The sequence below is a fragment of the Meriones unguiculatus genome, chromosome 18 (assembly GCF_030254825.1).
Source record: "Meriones unguiculatus strain TT.TT164.6M chromosome 18, Bangor_MerUng_6.1, whole genome shotgun sequence".
In the NCBI taxonomy this organism is placed as follows: domain Eukaryota; kingdom Metazoa; phylum Chordata; class Mammalia; order Rodentia; family Muridae; genus Meriones; species Meriones unguiculatus.
This window is the reverse complement of record NC_083365.1, coordinates 8036475-8051014: the sequence shown is the minus strand read 5'-3', so window position 1 is coordinate 8051014 and position 14540 is coordinate 8036475.

Sequence of the window (14540 nt, the reverse complement as noted above, 5' to 3'; positions counted from 1 at the left end):
TATAATGCTTTCATGATAATCGATTTAACTTCCTAATTTCAGGTAGGATAGTTTTATAGTCCATCTGGTTATTTGAAATTTAATGAAACTTGTTTTATGATCCAAGTTTGACCTGTTTTGCTAAAATTTAAAGTATATAAGAAATGTGACCATCTACTAGCTACTGATAGGCTATTCTATAATAATTTAATTGTTGAGTAGGTTTTTGATATGTAGCTTAACTTGTTTTTGCTCTTTGTCACCCAAAAATAAAAAAATAATCCTTCTAACTTTAATTGTAGATTATTCTACATTTCCAGATTGTTGAGTAAATTTTTCACTGAACTTTTTTATAGTTTTGTCTTGTACTTGATTTAAAAGTATATCTTCTTGGTAATATCATGAATCAGTAATTTATCTCCATTTATCTCTTTTGAATTTTTTTGCTATTTGATGCTAGTGTTTTGGTCCTAATTATATTTTAGTTGATTAGATGTTTTATGCTTAAGGTACTATAAAATAGGTTGGTGCTTACTTTTATACCTTCTTGTTTTCAAAATATGTGCCTCATGTTATATTAATTTTCTTTCAAAGATTTACTTACCAAATAATTTTGTGGTGATGGTGTTTTAGTTATAGGTATAAAAATATAAAAATTAAAACGGACCAAAATTAACTCAGAAAGAAAATCTAAAGTGACTTTAAAAACATTAAAATGAATTAAGTCTTTAAAACAAGCCACAAAATACTCAACTTAGGATGTTTACAGCAAATTTGACCTAGCTTGATTTAGAAAACAGAAAATAAAAGAATATACACCATTTATTTTATGACATTTTTGTAATGCTGATATTCAAGTTAGAAAATAAATATACAAGAAAAGAAAAATAGACAGCAACTCTCATTTATTATATGAAAAATCATAATATGATATCAAAATATAAAGTGTATTATTTTTCTTGTTCAAAGTTAATAGATCATCATTAAGTTACTCGATTTTCAAAATTTACAGTTTTAATATTTTGCCATCTGACACACATAATATTGTGTATTTCATTCACAAATTAGTGAAGAACATTTGTGATAATCTCAAAATATTTAGATAATGCATTTATTAAAATGTTATCATCAATTATTTCAGTTGGCTTGTGCAACCATAACAAAATGCCTCATACATACGCCTCATGAAATGCCTTATGCAGGATGGAAATGATTCCACACCATTCTAGAACTCAGAGACTCCTAGACTGATGTACCACTAGTTTCAGGATTTGGTGACAGCCAAATTTCTGCATTCAGAATGATGATTAAACATCATGTCTTCTGACAGTAGAAAGAACGAAGGTGCCTAAGCTGGCTTCCTGAAGTCATTTGATAAGGCAGTTCCTTCATGAAAAAGATTTATCATGATGTAATTATTTTCTAAAAGGCCACACTTCTCAAGCACACTACAATAGGCATTGGGCTTGAACACAAATTGAGCCTGTTTTCACTAAAAAGCAACTAGTTTTAAGCAAGTCATCTTCCTAACTTAATAAACTACAAATCTAATTACAGATAACAACCAAACGTTAATTCCATTACATCAAAAATTTAACAAGGTAAGACAGGCTATTGTTTCCATCAAATGTGGTCTGAGTACTCAGTATTGTACAATGAGAAAAGAGACAGCAATGAGTGGATGTGTTCTTGAATTCTGGGATACAGGAGAGTGACTATAGCTGGTCATGCTGTGTGCTTCAAGGTATCCAAAAAGGCAGGTTTTCAGTGTTATTTCTATAAAGGAATTGGGAGTGGTTGAAATGCTAGGTAGCCTACTCACCCTGCTTTCATTACGACATGATCTAGACATAGAGCACATAGCATACTTGCGCTGCACAGTGTGATAAACAGACGTTTACTTCTTTATAGAGTGTTCTTTCTTCTACCCTTCTCGGCCCCCTTTCTTCTTCCCTTTCGAACCCTTAACACTAGATAAGAGAGAAAAATGATAAATAAAAAAGAGACCTCTGAATAAAGTCAGGGATCAGAAAGAGGGCAACGTTATCATTAGACTACTTCTTCTGATTAGGGACATTGAGCTCCTTTAGGCAAGTTTGATCTTTGCCATCAGGATAGCTATTTCTTCTTCCTGTTTCTTCTTTGCACACACCAACTTAACAAACTGCAACCAATAACAACCTACAATCAACCAACAACCCATCTTGTTTCTCAGGACCCTAGCATTTATATACCCTCTGAAGAGTTCCCAGAATTCCAAATGTCACACAATTACAGAGACAGTCAGCAGCTGGCAAAAAATCACACCTCAGCCAGAGCATGAGGTGAGTCATAGTCAGCTGTTGTGAAGCAGCCCCACGTCGCTACACCTAGGATTAAAATGACATTATAATAACATATTCTTATAATATTTCTGTGTTTTTATGAAACCAAACCTTCAAAATTTTCACGACAGATAATGTCTGTCAAAAGTAAAATAGAGGGCCAAAGATATAGCTCAGTTGGTAAAGGATTCTCAGTGAAAGTGTGAGAACCTGAATTTGACTCCCAGCACCCATAAATCTCTGGGCATAGGGTCATGCTCTTGTAATTCTAGAGCTGGAGAGACAGAGAGATGCCTTTCAGATTACTTGCCAATCAGATTAGCCTAACAGGTGAGCCCCAGGCTGCATCAAGACTTCTAAAATGGTGGACAGCCTCTGTGGAAAAGCATTCAAGTTTAATCTTTACCCTCTATACAAACACACACTTATTGACACACTCGCACATGTCCACATGTATGCGCATGCACTGGCACACACACACACACACACACACACACACACACACACACTTAAATAAAGAAGGCAAGAAGAAATGAAACAAAGTGGTATTATTTACAGGTACAGGATTGCCAACAGAGCTGTCAGCTGACTGTACCTTTAGGAATTATCTTGTTTCTGCTATTACACTGTTGGGATTAGAACCCAAGGTCTTTAACATGCGTGGCAAGTGATCTACCTATGAACCACATCCAAGTCCTTCCACGCAAATGGTTACCAAATTAGACAAGCAACGGAGACTGACAAAAGCTGATATGTTGGAATGTAACTTCAACAGTGATGCCATTCCTAACAGGAAAGAGAGAGAGAGAAATGAATGAGAACTGAAAAGGAAAATAAAATGTGTAAAAACCCAATTGAAACTATTAAAAGTTTAATAGAAAGACTTGTTTCTTGGTCGGTGCTAACACAAACATACTCCACATTTATGAGTAGAAGGTGAAGGCTCCCAAACAGGACAACTCCATTCTAATGCAATTTTATCCAAAGCCCAGAAAAATCTTTGATGAAATTTGTGTGGCATACTACAATATGCTCATTGAAAATAAAAGTATTAAGCATGAGTCAGATTGAACTGAGTAATTTTTTATCCAAATTACTATTTTAAGGAAGCAAAATTGGCAGTACTCAACATTTTAATGTCTCTAAAATCAGAATTTTTCTTTTGGTCTGTTTTAGCTTATACTAGATCCATAATGTTTTTAGTTCTTCTTATTTAAAAATAATTCATTATTTTAAAATCATTGAAGTTTAGATTTAGTGACACATAGACATTAAAGGGCTAGCATACAGTCACCGAAACAAGTGAATACAGAGAATTTAGGAAAGTCTTGAAGTAGACCTCATGTGGCTTGGTAGTTGACAGAAATGGCACTAAAATAGAAAAGAAAGGGTGGCTTTTAAAGTCTGTCTATCAGGCAAGGGCAGTTATCTATACTGGATAAAGATAAAATCCTATTTCAGTCTTACTCACACCTTAATGTAAAGGTAATAGCACACCCATCTGTTACAATTCAGAATGTCTGAACAAAATATTGGGACATTTTTCTAAATGGAAACACACAAATAAAACACACAGAAGAGGAACAGGAGAAAATCATTCTCCATAATAAGACTGATGTCACAGTAATGTGGAGATGAGATACAATTAACTGTCTAATTAACTTAATCAGTGACCTTGAAGAGCATGGCTTGTGATATAGTTATGGTTTTGTTCCAGCATATACTGAGTTAAGGTCCCATTTGTAACTGAATTGCAATATCCGGGTTGTAGTTAGGGTTGTCATTGCTGTGAGAGAAACCTCATCACCAAGAGCAAGTTGGGGAGGAATGAATTTGTTTTGTTTATGCTTCCACGTCATTGTTTATAACAGAAGGAAGTCAGGACAGGAGCACAAACAGGGCAGGAATCTGGAGGCAGGAGCTGATGAGGAGACCACGGAGGAGAGTACTGGTTCTTACAGAACACAGAGACAACCAACCCACCAATAGCACCACCCACAATGGGATGAGCCCTCCCACGCCCATTACCAATCACTAATTAAACTGTCTTACAGGCTTGCCTACTGGCTGTCCTTATGGAGGCATTTTCTCAATCGATGCCCCACTCCTCTCTGATCATTGCAGCTTGTGTCAAGTTGACTTAAAACCAGCCAGCACAACCACTTTATTCTAGCATGTAACAGGTCAAGGACCAAATTCTTTAATTTACTTTTTTGTTTGTTCTGAGCAGAGTTACAAGTAGCCCAGACTGGGCTCAGCTTCTGCATGTAGCCAAAAACAGTTTTGAACTTCTTCTGATCCTTCTGCTCAACTCCTAAATCCTGGGATGACAGGTTGCTACCCAACCCCTGTTTTATGAATTGCTGGAGATTCAGCCAAGGGCTTTATTCCAGAAAGACAATCACCCGATCAATTGACCTCTACCCCTAATCCCAAATTTGTTTTTTAAACTTGTTCAGAATTATTTTATCTCCTTTATCTTTTCTACCTAAATACAGAACTGTTTTTCTCATGTACATTAAAATATGGATTAATAGCTATTAAATTTGCATTTAATCTGGCAACAACTAAATAGTTTTATAATAACGGCAAACTCATGCTGAGATGGGGAGAATTAATTGCCAGGAGAAGGTGCCCCCAACTGGTTATATAAGACCAAGTGGTCAGTCCTGAAATTAGATCACAATATATATCTGACTGTGTGCGTGTATGTATGTATGTATATACAACAGTAAAGGGACTCAGCAGTCAGCATTTACATATTTCTGAGTTTAGAAAAGGAGGCTATAATTTGAGAGGGAGGAAGGGGATAAAGGATCTTGGAGAGAGTACAGGGAAAAGAGAAATAATTTAATTATATTTAAATATAAAATATCCTGAACAGTTTTTAAGAAAGAAAGATATAACTTCAGTCTCTATTATAGGAAACCATTACCCTGATATATAGAAGAGTTAAAACAACACAATGAAAATTCTGAATACTGATAATGTACAACTAAATTCAAATTTAAAAATCATTAAAATACACATATTATATCCGATAACATGCTAGAAAACTATAATTGACAACATAGCAAAAGGTGACATGTTAGGCTCTTCATTTTTTTAAAAAAGATATTTTATGTGCCTTGGTGTTTTTCCTGCAATGTGCAACTATGTCTATGTGAGGGTGTTAGATCACTTGGAACAGCAGTTACAGACAGTTGTAAGCTGCCTTGTGGGTGCTGGCATTGAACCTAAGTCCTCTGGAAGAGCAGTCAGTGCTCTTAACCAATGAGCCATCTCTCCAGCCCCTAGGCTCTCCTTTTAAAATTATTTTTACTCTTGTGACAGGGTTAAATTACTTTATCTCCAAAATATATAACACTATATACAAATTCAATAAAGAAAGGAGTCCTTAGTACAAGAATTACATGGGAATTAAAATCAGAATAAAAACACACAAAATCACAAACCATAATATGCAAACCAGAGACCAATCAGACAAGAAATGTCTAAACCAAGAAACAGGAGACCAAAGGTCTACAAACCAGACCTTGTGAAACCATTATCTTATGGTTTCACAAAGCCACATGACTTTGGTGGCTGCCTTTGTTGTTCTTGAGGGCAAATGAGACAAAGGATTTCAGCGTATGACTGGTAACTATTGGAGGCTTGAATGAATGCCATATGCTCCACAACTGATATACAATTCATTTATAATTGTATGGGAATTGAATCACTTTAATCCAAGATATTCCTGGATCCACAGTATATGATAAAAGCCACAATACAAACTATCTTGCTTTCTAGTTTAGTTGTGTCATTTTCTTGATTCATATCATCTTTTTCATCAGAAAAAGCCTTAAACCTAGCGAAAGACAGTATTTCTTTCAAGGTTTCTTCTTGGAATGGTGCCACCATTATAGATTTCAAAGTACACCTGATTAAATTCTGAGTACCTCTAAGGATGTTAGCTGACAATTTTGTGACGATTCTTTCTAATAAGAATCTGTCATTATTAACCTGAAAGTAAATGAGTTCTATATAAAGAGTCTAGGAAGAGCACATTATTTCTACTCTGTGACCTTAAGTGTTAATTACTTAAATTAGTTGAGTAAAAAAAAAAAAAAAAATCGTTAGTGTGGTGATGTTCTCAGCTATCTCTCTTTCTCTGCAGCCTTGAAACTCCAAGGTGAGAGACAATTTCCTAAGCCTCTTGTTCAATACCTAGTGCAAACCAAAACAGAAAGCTTAAATCACATGAGTACCACGACTGTCTCTCATGCTTTCTGCTTAAAGATCTAATTTAGAGTCCTTTCATCAAGTATCCTGATGGTTATGTACAATCTCTACCTGAGAAACTGAGGCATGTCCTTGTCTTTTGGTTATACAATAATATATACTTACAATTTTAAAAGGCAATGAATGGGAAATACGTATTTATATAAATAGCAGTATCTTAAATGTGCTTATGCAAGCAAAAATATTCCTAGAAAGATTTCAAAAGAAATTGGACATCAAGTTCTTAAGAACAATATTGGTTGTTGCCTTCACCATTTACGTTTTTCTCATTGTTTGATTTTATTTTATACCATTATTTGATATATTATGTTTATATCACAACTGCATTGTGGACTTTGCCATGTATTATGAACCTGGAATCTTGGACTCAGTCTTGGACTGAGGTGGCTGCTCCTCTGTTCAACTATAGGTAAATTAAATAAGTAAAAATCCATATTAAAATTTGAGTGACATGGTACATGCCCGTAATCCCAGGACCAGGAAGGCAGAGGCAGGTATACCTCTGTGAGTTCAAGGCTAAACCTTGTCTACAAAGTGAGTCCAGGACAGCCTAGGCTACACAGAGAAACCCTGCCTCAAAAAAAAAAAAAAACAAAAAAAAACAAAAAAAAAAAGAAGAAGAAGAAAAGAAGAAGAAGAAAAGAAAGAAAACATATACAAACAAAAAAAAACTTTATATAAATCATTTTGGATAAACTGAAATTCCTCTAAGAAATAAATGAGAAAAGTCCAAGTGGATCAAAGACTTCAACATGAAAACAGACACACTAAACCTGTTAAAAGAAAAAATGGGAAAGAGCCTTGAACTCATTGGCACAGGAGACAACTGCCTGAACAGAACACCAACAGCATGGGCTATAAGATCAACAATTAATAAATAGAACCTCATGAAACTGAAAAGCTTCAGTAAAGCAAAAAAAAAAAAAAAAAAAAAAAAAAAGTCATCAGAACAAACGACAGAAGGCTATATCTGACAGAAGGCTAATATACGGAATATATAAAGAACTGAAGAAGATAAAAAGAAAAATCTCAAGTAATGCAATTTTTAAAAAAATGGGGTACAGAGCTAAACAGAGAATTCTCAACAGAAAAATATCAAATGGCAGAGAAACACTTAAAGAAATGCTCAACATCATTAGCCATCAGGGAAATGCAAATCAAAACGACCCTGATATTTCACTCACACCCATCAGAATGGCTAAGATCAAAAACTCAAGGGATGATGCATGCTGAAGAGGTTTAGGAGAAAAAAGGGAACCCACCTCTTTTGCTGGTGGGAATGTAACCTCGTACAACCACTTTGGAAATCAATCTAGTGCTTTTTCAGAAAATTAGGAATAGTGCTAATTCCTGGAAAAGATCATCCTGAGTGAGGTATCCCAGAAGCAGAAAGACACCCATGGTATATACTCTCTTATAAGTGCACATTAGATATATAATATAGGATAAACATACTAAAATCTGGAGAAGCTAAACAAGGAAGGCCCTGGGGAAGTTTCTTACTCCTCATTCAGAAGGGTAAACAGGATAGACATCTGAAGTAGGAGAAGACAAGGAACAGGACAGGAGCATTCCACAGAGGACCTCTGAATGACTCTACCCACTAGGGTGTCGAAGTAGATGATGAGACTCATAGCCAGACTTTGGGCAGCGTGCAAGAATCCTTATGAAGGAAGAGGCAGGTAGAAAAACCTGGAGGGGACTGAAGCTCCACCAGGAGAACAGAGCCAGAAAACCAAGGCCCAGGGGTCTTGCAAAGAACTATACTCCAACCAAGAACCATGTATAGAGCGGACCTAGATCTCCTGCTCTGTTTCTAAGTGGGTTCCCTAGTAAGGGAGACAGGGGGTGTCTCTGACATGAACTCAGTGGCTCTCTCTGATCACCTCCCCCTGGGGGGAGCAGCCTTACCAGTCCATAGAGGAAGACAATGCAGCCAGTCCTGATGAGACCAAATAGGCAAGGGGCAGACAGTGGACTGGGGAAGGGGAAAGGGAGGAGAAGAGGGAGGGAGGGTAAGATTGGGAGGTGACAAGGCAGGGGACCACAGCTGGGCAACAAAGTGAATAAATTGTATTAATTAATTAATTGAATTGAATAAAAAAAAGAAACTGAGGCACAACAAAATGACTTTTCTGAGATAACTGACCCCAATTCTAATTCTAATTTTACAGGGTGGCTCTACAGCCTGATGTACTCGTGACCACTTTGTAGCACTAGTTCAAAGTATGTAGCCCCAGATTTAAGCAAGCTTAACGGCTTGCTTGTGATAATGTATTCTGTCACAAGTAAGTATAGGTAGAGAAATTGTATGTAGCAAGAAATAGTTATCAATGGGGAGGGTTAGGTAACAATGTTACCTAACATTTGTATGTGAGCCAGTTCTGGCAGTGAAAGGAGAAGAAGGAAAGCACATGTGTACTTACACAAGAAAGTTCGTGATCTGAGTGAAAAAAGTATGTGCATAGCTTTGGTACATTATATAATTAAGCTTTAAAGTATGTAATAATGCTGTGACGGCAGAGAAAAAGCATGAAATATATACATGCCTAGCTTCTAGTATCCTGAGGATATTGGTTAGCATTACAGTGAGAATTTATTGATGAAATTGGAAGTTACAAGAATCAGGGGTTTCTGTTATTTGGGTGTTGCAGATGACATAAAATAAATTGTATTTTAAAAGAAAAAAGAAATAAATGAGAATAATTATTACATGGAAACAGTGGTTTTACTGGTAATTATAACAAGTACCTAGTCAAATAAACTCGAGGCATCTTTTCATTACTTTTCTTATTAATATTACTAAATAGTAAGGCAAAAACAACTTAAGGAACTTAGGCTTATTTTGGCTCAAAGTTTGGGAATGCTGTCCATCATGGTAAGTAGCTTATGGTTGCGAGAATGTGAGGTGCTGGTTACAGTAGAGCCACGATATGGAAGGAGAGAGTCAAGAACATAGGTGCTCATGTCTTTCCTCTTCATTCAATCCAGGAAGCCAACCTTAGGCTAAGTTTCTCTTTGCAGCAAAGACACTGTAGAAATCTACAGCTGGCTATATTGCAGAGATCAGCTAATTCGGGGAGCCTGAGCACAGCAGGAGCATCCACAGCCCAACCTCTTCACCTAAGTCAGAGAACAGAAGGGAAGAGAAGAGAGAGGCATCTGAAGAGCCAGAGGCCCACGAAGTCTGCCTGGAGATTGTGTCTCCCAGAAAGGAGGGAAGCTACATCCTGATACTTTAACCTGTCAGGCTAATGACTTATTAGAGCAAGAATTAGTCTCTGTCAAGGATGAGTTCCCTAATTTGTTATCCTATAAAAAGTGGTGAGCCCCGAAATCATATACACTCAGTCAACACAAAATGAACTCAGCAGGTTATATCTGTATGTACACATATATTGTATATTTTATATTTTTATTTGTATATTGTATTTTGTATATTATATATTTGTATTTTATATTGTATATTAGTATATTTTATATTGTTTTTATATTGTATATTTTATACACATATTTTTATACAATATATATACATATATTGTATATTGAATATTTATGTATTTGTATGTGTGTGTGAGAGAGAGAACAGTCAAAATTGAGGCCATCAATTTGAGAGAGTGACTTGGAATTCATTGGAGAGATCAAAGTGATGGAATATGGGAGGGATTTGGAGGGAAGAAAAGAAATGGGGAACTGATAAAAGTTATCTTTCAAATAAAAATTAAAAGGAGAAATAAAATGATAATACTAAAAACCATGTTGACCTTATGAAATTGATAATTACATTTTTTAAGGTACAATATTCAGCCCCAGAAGTAAAGATATTATTACCCAAAAGGTCTTTGGACTATTTTAGCTCTTACTTCAGAAAGTAAAGTACTTTCCACATGCCTTTTCTGATAGGCAGTTTTAACCTCAAAACTCCTGAACCATGCTTATCATTTCTCTGAGTGAGATTTTAAAGTGAACTATTATATTTTATATTTGATATTTATATTCCATGTTTATATGGTGTATAGAGAATACATGAGAAATACACATTAATTTTATTTTATTTACCTTTATTCTAAAATAATTCTGTTTACATGAGGCCCATATTTTTGTCTTTCTGAAAATTTGATGTTGACAACACGAATTGGAGACAAAGTTTGTATATGTGACACCAAAATCAATACAGAAACACTTGAGGTTACAAAGCGAAGTGTTCGCTCAGATTTTCCGAAATCCTACTTTATTTAGGGTTCTTAAACGCTTCTGCCTTCCTTCCAACCTCCTGGCCAGCGACAGGGGAGAAAGAAGGTTATTAGAATAGGGGTTGTGGACCTTTTTAGATGTAGTTCCTTGAGGCGAGTCCGCTCTCTGTTGTCCAGATACCAGCAGGTCAGTGAAACAGCAAACACCCAAGAGCAGCACAAATCAGCAGCAGCGACAGTTAAGCAGAGCGAGCAAGAATCAGCCAAATCCGAGTCTGTGCAAGCAGCAAGGCTCAGCCGGAGTGCCACGAGACGCTCTCTACAGAGTTTCTCTTTGTGAAATGAAGTGTTGAAAAATGAAGACCAGCGAAGCAATTGGACCTTTGCGAAACATAGCAATCCAAAAGTGTTTTCTCCCCTTTCTGGGCTTCTATTTATCCCTTTTCAGTATAACTCTTATACTCATACAGGCTGTATAAAAATCACGCCCTGGCACAAGACAGCTTCCAGCAAAACACCACGGGCCCTCTCATACGTCCCTTTCCAACTGACCAAGATCATGTGTCCTCTCAGGAGTTTGTTTTTTGACTACTGATCAACTAAAAGTAATTCCACATCTCAAATTTGGGACCCAAACAAAAAACACAGAAAAGAAACCAAAACTTTAACCACATGGAGGCAAGCAGAGTGAGATACTCTATTTATCAGATGAACTTACAAGTTTCCTGTAAGATTATCTCCTTTCTTAGTATTCCCACTAGACAATTCAATATCTTTTTTATATCTGAACAAGCACATTGTTCACCAATATCAAGTCCTTGGTGGTGATTTTCCAACTCTGCTACTCCTGCTTACAGAAAAGTTGGCTGTGGGAAATGCTCATCCTCACATAAAGGAGTTCACTAAAATAAGACATATTGTGGTTGGTTAAGCAAGGCTCGTGTGCAAGTTTTCTGAAACTTCTAAAGCTTGAATCATGAAATAATGTCATTTTGATGATTGCTTTATAAACTAGAAAATTTATAGAAAAATAAACTCTGTTACTTTTACACAAAATTGGATCAGATTAATTTTCGGGAACATCCACAAACTGAAATGGCACACTTCTCTGACTCGTCAACGGTGTAAGAAGCTTGCTTCCCTCTGTTCCTGGGATGCCATCAAGCATCACCTTTGTACCAGTAACTTCACTTGTGTGTTTCTGGGCTCTGTCATTTTCCCACGCACAAGTTTTTTATTTATCAAGAGTGTTAAACATCTCCATCTCCCTCATACCATAGCTACTGAGCACAACCAAGAGCTACTTAAACACAGAATTCCATGGCCCTTCTTTCTTATCCTTAATCAAAATGTTTTAAGTATTTCCTATTACTAGGGAAATAAAATCCCAACCTAAAACCAGCAACACTTCCAAAACTGGTTTCTTTTAACTCTTTAGAGTCATTATTTGTCCTTTTCTCTCCCCCTTTACATACTTTTGGTAATTACTCTTACCATGGGACCTAAGACTCCTACAAGGCTGCCCAACCCCCTACTTCCTCAGGAAGTGTTCCTCTTTTGACACCTATCAACTGTCACTGTTTTCTCTCCATATTAATATCTGTGACCATCTTAGGAATCAGCAGGTGGAAACATGTCTAGTAATGGAGTCTGAAAGCTAACAGGCTTATACTCAAGCATGGATGTGCACCCCCCTAGGTAACCTTTGTCAGTCAGTTAAGTGGCTCTAAAGCCTCACCATTCAGGTTTTCAACACAAACTTAGGACATTAACATTTACGTCTTCTGCTTTTTATGAAGAGGGGAAATTGAACCACAGACAATGTCATCCACATGGATTATTAGAACACTACATCTTGTATATCTTAGCTTGCCTTCTGGTGACGTATTTAGAGAGAGCCCAATAAGGACTTCATTTGGCTGCCAGCATCCTTCTTTTGGTAACAGCCTTCTTGGGAATCATTTCCCATCATTATGTCCAGTCTTCCTGAGGCTATAAATCAAGATGCCGTCTTTGCCAAACTTGTGGGTTTCTTACTTAATCCAGACAATTTTGACTTTCAATACTGTTAATTTGTGCCTTAAATTTAGTAACAGAAACCTGGAAGAAAAAATGGATTATGCCTATTCCAATATGACAGTTGTCTAGTTGCTTTTATTAAGAACCACTCCAAGGAAGAGAGCCAATACCTTAAACTATTAACAACATTTTGCTATGTTTGCAGATGGGAGCCTAACATGACGGTCTTCTGAGAGGCTCCACCCAGCAACTGATGGAAACAGAAGCTGAGACTCACAGTCAAACATTGGAAGGAGGTAGGGAGACTTGTAGAAGAGTTCTGGGAAGGATAGAACAGGGAGGAGACAGGAGCTCTACAAGAAGACCAACAGAGCCAATTGACCTGGGCCCAGGGGTATGTGTGTGTGTGGAGACTGAAGCACCCACCAAGATCCATGCATGGACCAGAACTAGGCCCTCTACACATATGTACCTAATGGGAAGCTTGGTCTCCATGTACATCCCCTAAAAAGGGGAGAGGAGCTCTCTTTGACATGGTCTCTGTTACATGCTTTTTGATCACTTCCCCCTGGAGGGGCTGCCTTGCCAGGATACTGTGAAAGAGAAAGTGCTCAGTCCTGATGTGACTGGATGTGCTGGGGTGGGCTGGGGGTCCCCATTTTTGAGAGGCAGGATAGGGAATAAGGAGAAGAGGGAGAAAGGGAGGAGAAGGACAGGAAGGAAAGGAGAGACAATGCTACGATTTGGATGTAAAGTTTTTTAAAAAAAGATCCTTTACATATTACCACTGATGTCTTTTCTCATTTCCTGCACGCCAGCTCTATAATCGCAATAAGAGAGTTGTCTGGATCCTTTTATTGCGAGTTGCCCCTGCTTTTATCCTTTCTCACTTTCTCTCCAGTATCTTTCCCTTCTGACCCACCCTTAGAATAAAATTTTTACCTAACAAATGCATTTTGTTTTATTTAATGAAACTAAAATATGTTGCCTGTGCCCAAGTCTCTAAATAAAAAACTATGTTATCTACCTTTTAGCTACCCATAGCCAAAGACCAGTGCCCAGCACTGGAAATCCCCAGCAACTTTTTGTAATAAAAACTAGTTATTCAACTGTCATTGGTCTTGGCTAGTGAAGTTCACTCTGTCTTAGTTTCAGTTAGAAACCAGTTTCTGGCCATTTTGTTTGCTCATTCTCTAATGACTAAATATTTGGACATTCTCGTATTTCAAAATAACTTAAGGTTGATAGAGAAAATTAGGGAAACAGAAAAAATAAGTGAATGTAATTTTTAATAAAGAAAATTAAAAATGAACTAAAAATATGTATTGCCTCAATTTATTTCAAAAGACTATATTTGTATTCTACCTCTCCATTAGACATATCTAAGATTTTTTTTTCTTTTGTAGACTTCCTCTGCCTTGAACACCAGTTTGGTCCAAAGTTATGGCTGTACTACCCATAATGCAGTGAGGTTTACATGCTCCAGAATATTAATATGAAATAAGATTGGGGAAATGAGAACTATGGAGCTCGTTGACTATATATAAAGTTTTAACATGTACTTTTTGTTAGTAATACTTTGCAAGTGAAAAAATCTTTGTCTAGATTTGAGAACAAAAATATGAGCATGAAGATTTAATAAAATAAACTCTCCCGAAAAACACTAAAATGCTCTGCAATTATTTTTCCATCAAAATGAAACCCTGCCAACTACAGTGTCTCCTCTAAGCAACAAATCTTT